This window comes from Micromys minutus, assembly GCF_963924665.1.
Source record: "Micromys minutus genome assembly, chromosome: 33".
Classification (NCBI taxonomy): Eukaryota; Metazoa; Chordata; class Mammalia; order Rodentia; family Muridae; genus Micromys; species Micromys minutus.
In genome coordinates, this window is record NC_137968.1 from 20615092 (window position 1) to 20630027 (window position 14936).

The 14936-nt window shown below is 37.5% G+C and overlaps 1 protein-coding gene and 1 pseudogene across 2 annotated transcripts in view; one reads left to right on the top strand and one right to left on the bottom strand.

Moving 5' to 3' along the window:
- LOC308414251 (uncharacterized protein) overlaps positions 1-14936 on the bottom strand; it is a 264870-nt gene that overhangs the window by 33293 nt on the left and 216641 nt on the right. The window lies entirely within an intron of this gene.
- On the top strand, positions 4179-4707 carry LOC308414227 (large ribosomal subunit protein eL24-like; annotated as a pseudogene). The gene has a single exon. The product of its transcript is annotated as a large ribosomal subunit protein eL24-like (transcript).

The following is a 14936-nucleotide window of genomic DNA, read 5'->3' on the forward strand; positions in this document are numbered from 1 at the left end:
AATTTTCATATAAATCCCTTTCTTATAATTACAATACAAATTCACTTGTATCTTACTATAATATAATGTTTCCTAAGAAACTATAAAAAGTGAACATTCCTTCGGAATGTACTCATCCATGTGTCTGTCTGTGTTGCGATTGGCTGAAGAAGCAGCTGATGAGTGTTAACTTTGCATCCAGCTTGTTTATTTATGCAACGTGTAAGATAGGAGATCCTTACTTCTATGACATTTTAATTACAAACAGCATCAACTTTAAGTTTTTTAAAATCCATATTTAACATATAATTAATATTTGTATATTCTTAATTTGTGAAAAAATAGTGGATAAACTTTTGTAAGATGCCTTTAAACCAGTAAAACAGCAGCAGATTGGGATTTCCCTAATGTCTCTATATTCTAAATCACTCAGCTGTTTGCTGTTGGGTACCACTGCCCTCAGGGACATTCATGAATGAATGATGGAATCAGTATGACTTTTTCCAGAAATCTACACTTATCACAGTAGCCAAGGTTAAGAGACAAAGCTGGTTGGATCTCAGCACTAAGTGTATAATTTCTGCTCTTTCTTAAGCTATAGAGATCCTTCCATGATTCCAGAGGGGGAAAGTTTCACATGAAGACCTGTTTTACCTCTACACTGAGTTGAAATGTGTTCTTAATTAATTTCTACGCTAAGCTCATATTCTGGTCACCATGACAAGCATGCCACCTGTGTTCAATGCCAGCATAGAGAGGGGATTTTGTTTGGCTGGGTTAATAACATATTCAAAACCCCACATAACAAACACCGTGTGATTCAGCCACTCCACTTCTTCCCAATCAAGTTTTCTGAGAAGTGTACTTCGGCCGAAAGGCCATGAACAAGGAGATCTATGTTGGTAGAGATCTGCTCTGAATGGACCCCATTCTTACAGAGAGTCTTCTGTTATTCCAAGGAAAAGGAAAAGAGTCTGATATGTTAGGGAGGGTAATTCATAGAGAAAGATATGCTGACAGGTCTGAATGAATAGCTTTCCTCCTCTAGAGCCTGACTCTACTTGGCCCCCAGGCTCAGGGAACTTACTCACCAGAATCCCAGAGCAGCATTCACATCCAACCAAGTCCTGGAAGTGATTATGGAAGAGACCTCCTTCCCGAAAAAGCAGCCTTTCATCTAGCTACATGTGGTATTTTTTTAAGTAAGCGGGTAGAATGAGATGCAGTTTTCAAACTCCTGGTTGTAATAAGTCCCTGATTTCTCTATCTACAATGGCCTCCTGTGTTTGGTGTTTGATGAGCTTAATGGAGCCACACCACACTGTAACATGCAAGGGCAACCTAAAAGCATAAACCCACAATAAATAAAAGGTGAGATTCCACCTTTCAAATGTTGTTTATTGTGACATCAAAGAGGAATGGGGGATGTAAATACAGTTAGGATTATTTCCTTACTGCATAACATCATGCAAGGCTAAGTGCTAGATGTGACTGTACGTTTTGAATCCACATTCCAGATAGTTGATAAAGCTATATGATACTTGACAAAGTATTACCATGATTTTAGCCTTCGTTTTAGGGAGATAAGCAGGCATCTTGATGAATGAATGCTGACATGTGAAGCCCTGTCCCAAATGGTACATCATTAACAAAACTCCTGCACCTAAGGCTCATTGTGGAAATCTCTCCAAATTCGACTGGTACATTTCACTCACTACATCTCACATTGCCCCACGCTGGAATATACACAAAATTTTCTTTCTTATTTAAGGCTCAATAACGTTACATTTTACGTGTATACCGCATGCTATTTATTCATTCACTAGGATCCATGTTTTGGCTAACATAACATGAGTGTGTGCACCATGACTTGTTTTTACAATTCTTCATCTTTCTGGTACTTTGGCTTATTCTGTGTCAGGTCCAACAATCTGATTCCTTTCTCCCTTCTCAACCTAGAAAAAATACATTAGTGCACGTTCTCCACTGATTCACATTTTCTCACCATGTCCTCCACCATATAGTATCAGCAGGCAGATTATTGTCCTAGCTAATGGTGTTACTGGTGTACCGCTACCAACACTACAGAAAACCTGATTTATAATCATTCTAAGTCTTTTTTTTTACTACAGTGAAAATTTATTGTTACCAATCATAACTCTTTTAATAGGAACTGGCATTTGTAATTACTGAATAAATAGGAAAGTGGTAACCTGTCTCTATTTCCTCAGTTAGCAAAAAAACAAACTAAATCTGTCTCATTTGTTCTTTGAAATTTATTGTAGTCATCACCAAGAAGGTCTTAATTTAAAATATTACACGGTGTGAACTTACAATTAGCTAGCTGATTTAATGGGCAATAAATTAAGCAATAGCAAGTTCAGAATGTTCTGCCACTAACGTTATATTTCAGCTCTCTGTAAAGGGAAATTGCTCTATTTTTCAATCATTATAAAAGTATATCATTAGTTTGCACCGAAATGATCATGTTTTTATTAGAAAACAATTATTTGTCCAATATATTCTGGTCACGGTTTCTCTTCCCTCATCTCCTGCTAAATCTTCCCACATCCCCATTCAAATTTCGTGTCTTCCCTAACTCTCTCTCTCTCTCTCTCTCTCTCTCTCTCTCTCTCTCTCTCTCTCTCTCTCTCTCTAAAAAAAAATAACAGGCAAATAAAAATAAAAAGGCACAGAATTACACACACACACAATCACACACACACACACGTGTGAAATAATAAACCAAAAGATACAAAGACTGGTATTATACTTTTAAATGTCAAAACAAATTCACATAACACAAAAAAAAAAAAACTACAAAAATACAATTGAGATCATTTTGTTGCTGGGCATGGGGCTTACCCTTAAGTGTGGTTTATATGCCCAGTAAGACTCCTTTGGACTATTTTTTTCTTCGCAAGTGATGTCAATTTGAGACAGATTTGGGTTAGGGATGAAAGACTATGTTCATTTCCCCAAGCCCCTCATGGCTTGGACTTGTACAAGCTCTGTGTATAATACCGCATCCTCTCTGAGTTCATACATGCATCAGTCCCATTCTGTGGAATATATGGAGGTTTGCGTGTTCAGGGATAAACACCAGGAGAACCAAAAATGTTTAACACACAGGTGTGTTTAACGTTCAAAGTGACTGACACGCATAATCCCTTGTCTGCCCAGAACGCTTGGAACAATTGTAGTTAGTAGCCTGGCAACTTTTCCTGTCTATGTGTCTGAGTCCATACTAGATCCTCCCCCAGGCCCTTCTTATGAGGTTGTCGATGTATAGAATCATTCTTATAAAATGTATCACATGTAAGCGAATGTATAGAAACCATTTCTATGGAAGATGTCACATGTACTTTACAAAATGTCTCAATGTAGATGGGTTTCAAGCTTTATTTACAAACAGAATAGAGTTAATGATCATCCAGAAATTTTCCACTCTACTTAATATTATATTCTGATGAAATAAGCTTAAAACAAGCTACTCAAGGACAGAGTCCCAAAGTTTGAACCACACCAGCTACTGAGTCATGTTGAACCAAATTACATTCCTGCCTCCCATGGACCATTACTCTGCTGGCCATTGTGGTTACTGAGACCTCTGCACTGTTGTGTCTGGAACACACAGTTTCCTTGGTGTCAACCACCCCTTGTAATTCTTAGAACCTTTCTGTCTCCTCTTCCACAAGTTCCCTGAGACCTGAAAAGAAGAGTTTGCTGCATACATTTAAGTCTGAGTGTCCCCTCACTCTCTGAACATTGTCTAGATGTGGGTCTCTGTATTAGTTCTCACCTAATGTCAGGAACAAGCTTCTGTAATGATGGTTTAAGCAAAACAATGATTTATGAGTATAGCAAAATGTTTTGGGAACCATTCTATTGCTATTTTCCTTTAGCAGAACAGTTATATTTCGTTTTACCCCAGGTCCCTGGCCTATCTAGTCTCGTGTCTTTGGCTAGTGTTTTTTCCTCTGGTAGCATTCAAAGTAACTTTCACAAACACTAGTAGGGGTGAAGACTCTGGTTAGGTATTAGTTCTATTTATCTGTGTTCACTGGCACATATCTTATTGAAGTGGCCATATATCACAATGGGAACCCCATTTCAAACACAGTAAAATAGAGTATGTCACGGACCTTGAATTCTAGTCATATATGGAGCCTCAGTGTCCAATAGTACTGCTATAAAGAATGGCTTGCTCTTCACCATCTTTCCCAAGGCAGATCGACATCTACCACCATGAAGGTCGGAAGGTGGAGCTGTGCAGTTTTAGCGGGTACAAGATCTACCCGGGACACGGGCGGCGCTACGCCAGGACCGACAGGAAGGTTTTCCAGTTTCTTAATGCAAAATGCGAGTCTGCATTCCTTTCCAAAAGGAACCCTCGGCAGATAAACTGGACTGTCCTCTACAGAAGCAAACACAGGAAAGGGCAGTCGGAAGAAATTCAAAAGAAAAGAACCCGCCGCGCAGTCAAGTTCCAGCGAGCCATCACTGGTGCATCTCTTGCTGACATAATGGCCAAGAGGAATCAGAAACCAGAAGTTAGGAAAGCTCAGCGAGAGGGCCATAAGGGCTGCCAAGGAAGCAGAAAAGACTAAGCAGGCATCAAAGAAGACAGCAATGGCTGCTGCCAAAGCCCCCACAAAGGCAGCACCTAAACAAAAGATTGTGAAGCCTGTGAAGGTCTCTGCTCCCAGAGTTGGTGGGAAACGCTAAATTGGTAGATCAGAGTTTAAAACAAAGATCTGTGTTTAACTCTAAAAAAAAAAAAAGAAAAGAAAAAAAATGGCTTATGTGTTCATGGGGTTGCTCTTTCTTTTTTCAATAATCATTCTATTCATTTACATTTCAAATGATGCCCCCCTTCCCAGTTACCCCTCTACAAAACCCCCATTCCATCCTCCCTCCATCTCCCCCTCTTCATCCCCCTCCAGGTTTCCTAAAGTTTTGATATTATAATTTTATATTTATTTAGTTGAGATAAAATGTTTATTATATTAGTTGTTTATATGTTTATATGGGATAAACTGTTTAGACATGAAAAACCTAGATTAATGGCCACTTATAAGTTATTTCTATATAAATATTGCTAAAATACAATTAATTTAAAATGATGAATCATGTATTTTATGAATAAACAACAATTGTACTCTTGCAAGCTCTGCAAGTAAACTCTTATAATACCAAATGCAAATAAATATAATACCAAATGCCAATCAGAAATATAAAATAAAATGCAAGTCCAAAAACATCTTAAGGAAAAAAAGTTATTTTGGGTTCAATGTTAAAAATACTAAAGGTAGGAAAATGCAGAAGAAAGAAAGAAAGCCATATGATGGTATTACCTCATCCCAATCAACAATTATGGTAGGTGTAATAAGGGACAGCCACAGGCATGGTCAAGAATGGTCATGTTATGCAGGTGTATATGTATGTATGTACATACTAAGGGTATGTAACATAGTTTGGGAGCCATGTATGATATGGGGGGGGGGTTCCAAACATTTAACCATCAGCTGGATTTTTAGTGCTGTCATTTGGCAAGAGAAAAAAAGCCTGTGATGTTTCTGTAGCATACCTATTAGCTATTTGGCTGAAGAAATTATGAAGATGGCTGGATAAAGAAGTTTGAAATTCAAATGAGGGGTTTATAACTGGAGATCAACTTTGAAAGTTTCATCAGCCCGTTAAAAAGTACATAGAGTGCTGAGACTGAATACGGTCATCTACAAAATAGGTGTTGATAAATATGAAGTGCAACATTAGAACTCTCCTAGGGAGATAAGAAATAACCACAAAGAACACTGAGCTCTTTGGAATAAGTCCAGAAGAGTTGAGATTTTAGTGCACACAATATTTTAGTGGCTTCGAGAACTTGAAAGCAACCATGTTGTCCATCAATGGATGAGAGAATGGACATGCAATTTCAGTATGACTACATAATAAAATGTTACTCAGAGATGTGAAAAAGTGAGATACCCTAAAAAGGCAGGTATATTATAGAGCCAAGGAAACTAGTTTGCTAAGGCTTCTTGATATATTGCAACAAGCAGCACCGTGATAACAGGTTTTTTTTTAAGTTTCTAGGAATTTAAAGAGTTCTACTCTTCAATATAAGTTCCCAGTTTTATAGGCATACTTGTAGCAGACCACATGCTGGGGCCTCTCCTTTCTCTGAGCTCCAATCCCAGATGAATAAAAAGATCTTTTCTGATAGCTTTATCCTACCTCAATCTTTCCTTGGTCTCAGCCACAGACACCCAGAAGCCCTCTAGGCCAATCTATGTTCTGGCCACTCCAGCCTGAAAATCAGGTAGGCAATCTTGCTGCTCTTTGTGTTCAGCATTTCAAACCCCAGTTTTATAGTCTCATCCCCAGTCTACTAGAAGAAAAAAGAGCCTGTCCTCTTAGGGACTCTGCAGATATTTATGGCAGACTCTGATTTCCCTAGTGAACCATTGTTTTTCCCACACCTTCTAGCTAGCCCATGCTAAAACATTCATATCAGCTCCTAACACCTGAAAATACATTTTGCCTGCTAGTAGTCATGCCTGACAGAGACTCAGAAGCATATCCTACCAGGAAACTTATAGTTAACACTCACCTAAGGTCTGGAGAGGATAAGAGAAACCCAAGCATGGAACACCAATCATTAAAGGCATGGTCAGATATCAAAACCCAAGCATGGAACACCAATCATCACAGACATGGTCAGATATCAACACCCAGAATTGGAATCGTTCCAAACCCAGATGCAGAGACACCAGCATAAAAATATAGTAACAGTCAAGACACCATGTATCTAACAAAGCCCAGCAAATCTATTGGACCAGGCCCTGAAAAAGACATTATAGGTAGATATAAGACATTGACTTTAAAATAGCTATTATGTATGTGTTCAAGGATCTTAAAGGTGTCATTGGATGGATTAGTAAAATCTATGAAAATACAAACAGTGAATAAATGGAGAAAAGATGGAACCATTCAAGTGGTGAAAGTGGGAATGAAGTTTCTAAAGAAAACCCAAACTGAGGAAAAACTGTAAATAGAAAAAGTTAGGAACTTGAAAAGGAACATCAGAGGTAAGCCTCACACTACTCATGAGTAGAAAGTAAGAGGTGGAAGAAAAAAATCTCAAGCACTGAAGACAAGAGAGAAAAACAATGATATTTCAGTCAAATAAAATGTTAGATCTATAAAAACTCAGCCAAAATAATAAAATCTAGAGAGTGTTAAACACTATGAAAAAGGCCAAGAAAAATAGGAATGTAAGAAGGAGAAGAAACTCATGCCACGGGCACAAAAATATTTTAAATAAAATCTTAGAGGGAAAAAATCCCCCATCTAAAGAAGGAGATGCCTCTAAGGTATAAGAACCTTAGATAAAACCAAATAGCTTAGACCAGAAAAGATATTCTCCATGACAGATAAAAGTCAAAACACTAAATAAAATTTGCAGACAGATAGATGGAACTAGAAAATATCCTGAGTGAGGTATCTCAGACCCAGAAAGACATGCATGACATGTACTCACTAATAAGTGGACTTTAGCCATAAAGTACAGGATAATTATACTACAATCCAAGAGCCAAATAAACTAAGTATTAATGAGGGCCCAAAGGAGGAAACATGGATCTCATTCAGAAGGGAAAACAGAATAGTCCTCAGAAGTGGATAAAGAGAGGGACTGAGTGGAAGAAGGGGTAAGAAGGGGAATGGGAACAGAAATCAGGTATGGGGAGAAGGAGATTGGTAAGGGCCTAGAAATCAATAGGTAACATCTATGGGGCTAGCTGAAAATCTGGGCCTGGAAAGGTTCCCAGGAGTCTATTGGGGTGACCCAAGCTGAGACTCCTAAATGTTGTGGCTATAGAGACTGAAATAGCCACCTCCCGCAGCCATGGGGGACTTGCAGTGGATGATGGAGACATCAACTCACCAACAAAAACATCAACCTAAAATTTGACCTGCCTACCAGATAGATACACAGGGATAAAAAAATATGGAGCAGATATTGAGGGAGCAGCCAAACAATGACTGGCCCAACTTAAAACCCGTATCATAGAAAAAAGCCAATCCCCAACACTGTTCATGGTATTCTGCTATGTTTGCAGGCATAATGATTTCCCAGGAGTCTTCATCTAACAGCAGATGGAGACAGATGCAGAAACCCACAGCCAACCATCAGACAGAGCTCTGGTAATCTTGTGAAGAGTATGGGGTAAGATTGAACAAGCCAGAGGAATCAAGAAGACCTATAAGTCAAATAACCTGGGCCCATGGGAATCACAGAAACTGAACGACAAATAAAGAGTGTGCAGAGGCTGGATATAGGCATCTTACACATGTGCAGCTAGGTCTTCATGTGGGTCCCCAAACAGCTGACATGAGAGCTGTTTCTGATTCTGTTGCCTACCATTAAATCCCCATTCCCAAGCTGTACTGACTGGTTGGGCCTCAGTGGGAAAGGATGCTCTTAGTTCTGCTACAACTTTATGTACCAGAGTGGGAGGGTATTCAAGGGGGGCTTCCATTCTCTGAGAAGACACGGAAGGGTCATAAGGAAGAGATTTGTAAGGATGAGACTGGAAGGAGAGGAGGGAGGGGTCATGACAGGAATGTAAAGAAATAAATTGAAGAGAAAAAATGAAGAGTTCTCATATTAGCAACTTAACAATACAGCTAAAAGCTCTAGAACAAAAAGAAAAGACACCCCAAAATATTTGAAGTTAATAAAAGCAAAAACAAAAATAAAAAACAATAAATGAAATAAAGAGTTGTTCCCTTGCAAAAGTTAGTAAAATTAACAATTTCTTATCCAAATTAACTAAAAAAGTAGAAAAGAAGATCCAAATTTAAAAAAAAAAGTAGGGATGAAAGGGAACACATTAAAAACTCACAGCAAAGAAATCAAAAGACTCATAAGGAAATTCTGCAGAAAACTGTACTCTACCAAATTGAAAAGAAAAAAAGGATAATTTTCTTGATATATATCACCTACAAAGATAAGTCAAGATCATATAAGCAATTTAAGCAGACCTATGTGAAACAGGCCCAGTGAAATTAAGGCACAATATACCAGATTTTCAAAGAATAATTGATGATAATACTCAGATTAGCCCACAAAACAGAAACAGAAGCAATGGTGCCCAGTTCTTTCTACAGGTTCACAACGACGCTAATGCAAAAACAACACAGACAATCTCCAAAGACAGACAGACAGACAGAGAGAGAGAGAGAGAGAGCGAGAGAGAGAGAGAGAGAGAGAGAGAGAGAGAGAGAGAGAGAGAGAGAGAGAATTACAGTTCAATTTCCATTATGTACACAGGTACAAAATTCTCAGTAAAGAATTTCCAAATTGAATCCAAGAACACATCAGAAAAATCACTCACTGTGGACAATTAGGCTTTATCCCAAGAGTAAGGGATGATATAAATCGATAAATATAATACATCATTTAATCAGACTAAAAGATTAAAAACACATAATCAGCTCATTTAATGCAGGAAAGTCCTCTGATAAAATCCAACACCATTTCCTAATAAACATCCTGAAAAGACTAGGGATACAAAGAACATATTTCAAGATAATAGAGATAATTACAGAAAGCCTATAGCCAACATCAAACTAAATGGAGAAAGACTGAAAGCAGTTCCACTAAAATGAGGAATAATACAACTCTCTATGCCTATTAAATACACTACATTTAGTCTTAGCTAGAGCAATAAGAGAACTTAAGGATATCAAGAGAATACAAACAGGAGGGAAAGAAGTCAGAGTAACTTTATTTGCAAATGATGATAGTTCACAGAACTAACCCTGAGAATTTTACAGAAACTCCTGCATCAGACAAAACACTTTCATCAAGTAGGAGGAAACAAAATTAATATACAAAATTCAGTAGTCTTCCTATATACAAATGACAAACAGAAATAAATCAGTGAAACAACACCTTTCAAAGAACCCTTAAAGATTAAATACATGCATATATACATACTTAGATGCATACATGCAAGCAAACATCTCGGAGTAATGCTAACAAAGCCGGTGAAGACTTGGATAATGAAAATTCTAAGACACTGAAAAAAAAACTTGATATCATAATATGAAAAGAATTCCCATGCTTATGAACCAGTAGGATTAACATAGTAAAAAATGGTCATCCTACCAAAAGCAATCTACAGATTCAATGCAATTCCCATAAAAATTCTGGCTCAACCATTTACATATTTTTTAATTCTTTTTTCTTTTCTGCTATCTAGTCTTCACCCCCTTCCCGGTCTGTTCCCCAACCGCTCCCCTTACCACACTTCCTCTACCTCCGCTATCGCCAGTCTGGAACAAAATATCCCTACCACCCATCCCCACCCCACAGCCCACACCCCAGACCAGATCTTAAGAGGACAATGTTCAACTTCATATGAAAACACAAAATGCTCAGGATATTGAAAATATAAATAAGAAAAAATAATTGATGGAGATATCACCATTTCAGACAGCAAATTGTACTATAGGACTATTGTAATAAAAACAGCATGGTATTTGTACAAAAACAGACATGGTGATCAATGGAATCTTAATTGAAGGCCCAGATATAAATCCCCATACCCAAGAACATGATTTTTTTATAAAGTTAGAAATACACACTAGGAAAAAATAGAATCTTCAACAAATGGCCCTGGTCAAACTGATGGCTACATGTAGAAGAATCTAGTAGATGCATACTTACACAACCCTGCACAAAATTCAGCTCTAATTGATCAACGATTCAACATAAAATCAGATACACTGAACCTAATAGAAAAGAAAGTGGGGAGTTTCCTTGAATGGATCATGATCATCAATTCCCATCTTCCTGAAACGTCACACTGACTCCCATAGTGACTGTGCCAGTTTTCAGTCTCCCAAAACAATGGGTGTGTGTTCTCCCCACTCCACATCTTTTCCAGCTTGAACTGCCATTTGATTTATTGAGCAAGAACAAGACTTTCTGAACAGAACATCATTAACATAACAGCACTAAGATGGATAATTAATAAAAGGGACCTCATGAAACTGAAAAGCTTCTACAAGTCAAAGAACAGCATTATTCAGAAAGAGCGGCAGCCTGTGGTATGGGAAAATACTTTAACAACTACACATCTAATAGAGAGCTAGTAAGCAAAATATATAAATTACTTTAAAAAGTAGGTATCAATAAAATGGGATACATAGAATTATCAAAGGGTGAAATTTATATAATTGAGAAACAAAGAAATGTTCAACATCCTTAGTCATTAGGGACATGCAAACAAAAAGTACCTTGAGATTTCATCAGACACCTGTCAGAATAGCTATGTTCAATAAAGAAAGGACATTCCGTGCTGGTGAGGATGTGGAGTCGGGGGAACACCTACCCATTGCTGGGGAAACTGAAAACTTGCACAGTCACTAAGGAAATTATTATGACATTTCCAGAAGATGGGAATTGATCCTCAAGACTTACGTATATCACTCTTAGGCATATTCCCCAAGGATGCTCATCCTACCACAGAGACACTTCCTTCATCCTGTGCATTGCTCCTCCACTCATACAGCCAGACACTGGAAACAAATAAACCGAGATGTGATAAATTCACACAATGGAATAGTACTCAGCCGCTTTTTTAAAAAAATGATATCCTGGGTGAGGTATCATAGATCCAGAAAGATAAATACGGTGTATATTCCCTTATATGTGGATATTAGCTGCTATGTCTGTAGAAGCACAAAGGAATGAATGAATCCCCCTAAGAAGGGGAACTAGAATGGATAGTTAGGGATGGATGGAACAGGAGGCCAAAATGAAGAAGACAGTGTAAGAAGGTGAGGGAAAGACTATGTGGAGCAACATCTAAAACTGCAGGGCATTTGAGTAACTTCACAGTTACTGAGTATCAATTTCTTCTAAATCAAGACATTTATCATGGCTATTGAATGAAGGGGGTTTGCTCTTTACAACTCAGCACATAAACAAAACTGAAAAGGTTCAGGAATTAAATAAGGTTTCCAGAAGTTTCTGAAATGTACATGATCCATGACCTCTCCTCCAATGTCTAAGATTATATGAGCAGTCAGAAACTGTACAATATGATCTCCCTAGCTCCCTACAACTCGTTCAGGGAGTTACAATATTACGGTGTCTCATCATACATGTTGGGGTGAGCTTTTCAGAGATGGAGCTCCTTTTGACTTAATTTACCTACAAGTAAGCCTCACCTACAATCCTATAAACAAGTTCAATAAACTTGATGGTTGACCAATTGGATGTTGATGGAGTCTGCCCTCAGTCTGGTGTCTTATACAGAGTAAATAACTGTTTATCCATATCTATTAAAAAGAGGCACACAACAAGGGTGTCCTGGATGTGCTTGAAAAATCAATGTTTTTAATTGCTTAGCTGAGTGATAATTTAATAAATACTTATTATGTGTTTACAATGTGTCTGAAGTCCTCCAAGTACTTTCATATGTGTTAGTTTACATTCTAATTTTTCTTGCTCTCATTATATTAATAGTCACAAAAAGTATATCTGGTTAAGTTATAAAGGCAAGAACACACCTTTTATGGTTTTAGAAAGATAATTTGTCAATCTCTTTGCAACAACCTAAATACATAAATTAAAGCTACTACATATTCATATACATGTGCATACATTTATGCATGTAAACTTACTATATATAAATACACATTATGGTTGATATTTATTATCAGATTGATGAGATTTCTAATTACCAAAGAAACTCATGTGTATGGTAGAGTTCTTCCACAAAGGTTTCTCTGGGGGTGGGGGGAAATACCTACCATGAAGGGAGACACTTCCTTGGGCTATGGTATTGGATTGAATAAAAGTCTGAATAAAATGAAGAAACACCAAAAATTCATCTCTTTCTGTTTCCTGACTGTGGATCCAATATGACTACCTCCCTCATTCCCCTGTCTTCATGCTTTCCTGATGCAACATGCAACACACATGCACACACACATGCACACACACACACACAATCATTCATATACTGATGAATATCTTAGAAAAATAATGGAAAGTGAAAAAGGAAAACTATAACAACCATCCTGAAATAAGAATTATTTGAAGTTGTGGATGAAGTATTGGTAGAGAGGAAAGGAAGTGTTCATTTTTGATGAACTTGGGCCCTACTAGATTTACAGAATAATCCAGCAGTCTTTTAGAGAAGTGGGTACAGCCAATACTTCTCAAGATAGAGGGGACTTGAGAGGAGTTGGGGAGGGGAAATAATACATTGTTTGAAAACTTTTAAATAAAAAAATTAATGAAACATGAAAAACTAAAGAAACAAAGTTTTAAAAATCAAAAGAGAAGAACACTTCCAAACCCATTCTAAAGAATTAACATAGCTCTAACACACACACACACACACACACACACACACACACACACACACACACACACAAAATATTTAAAGTAAGCAGTAAAAACATAAAATAATAATAAACATCAGTAGTGATTATAAAACATACAACTTACATGTGTTTAGTGATTTGTACAGTAGGGAAAATATTAATATTCAGATTAAATATTTCTTATAATTTATTCCTTGCTTGGAGCAGTTCACTGATCAATTTAGCTGGCTGACAGATGGAACATAAATAAAGACTACAAAGTAAACTAAAACTAGTCCCCAAGGCTAGCTAAAGGTCCTTGAGATTCCTATGGTAGGAGACCCAATCTCTATCTGTCCCAGCCCCACTTGGAGTTCCATCCCCCTGGAATGTGACATGTTCTACTTTTCACTGAAGGACTCGCAATGAGCTGACAGTGAAACCATCCACTATCAGGTTCAATTTCATCTTAGAATTATCTATATTTACCAAAACTTTAGGTGTTACTTTCTTACTTACTTGTCTGTCTGGTTAAACCCATTTCAAGTAATTCAATAATAAGCGTTGTAGATGAGCATCCTTTACCATGAGGTCAGAATGGTAACAAGGAGACACAAGCTTTGATAGAAAATTGTAACAGGCACACAAAAACTTCTCTGGTGGAACCAACAAAGATGGTTACACACCAAGAAGGTCAGATACTCCCACCTTCTGTATCTCTATGAGGACACAGAACTGAAAACAATATGCTTGAATAAACAAAGGGCCTCATTCAAACAACCACCAAATACAACAGTACACTGTGCTCTCAATTTCCAGAAAATTCTGTTTTATCACTCTTACCGGACCTCCCATAGATCCTCCCCCTCCTTCTCACTCACTGAGGTTACAAAACGTTTTGCTTTATTTCTGGACTTTGAGTCCCTCCCCACCCCCTGAAAACTAACAGCTATTCCAATTCTGGGCATATACCCCAAAGATGCTTCAACATATAATAAGGACACATGCTTCACCATGTTTATAGCAGCCTTATTTATAATAGCCAGAAGTTGGAAAGAACCAAGATGTCCTTCAGCAGAGGAATAGATACAGAAAGTGTGGTACATTTACACGATGGAGTACTAGTCAGCTATTAGAAACAATGACTTCATGAAATTCCTAGGCAAATGGATAGAACTGGAGAATATCATCCTCAGTTAGGTAATTCAGTCACAAGAGAACACACGTGATAGGCAGTCACTGATAATTGAATACTAACCCCAGAAAGCTCTAAATACCCAAAAAAGAACTCTCAGACCTTATGAAACTCAAAAAGAAGGAATGCCAAAATGTGGAAGCCTCAGTCCTTCTTAGAAAAGAAAAAGATTGTGTATTCATCATATATTAGTATGTAACAAATTTTGTGAGCTATAATAATGTTTTATAAAATAAATTAATAAAAGGAGGTCATGTGCTTCAAAGCTGTCGTCAGAAAAGCTGAGGTTCTCTCTCTTAACCACGTAAAAAAAATGGATTCTGCCGGAAAAAAAAAAAGGAAAAAAGAAAGGCAGCTCCTCCATGAAAAG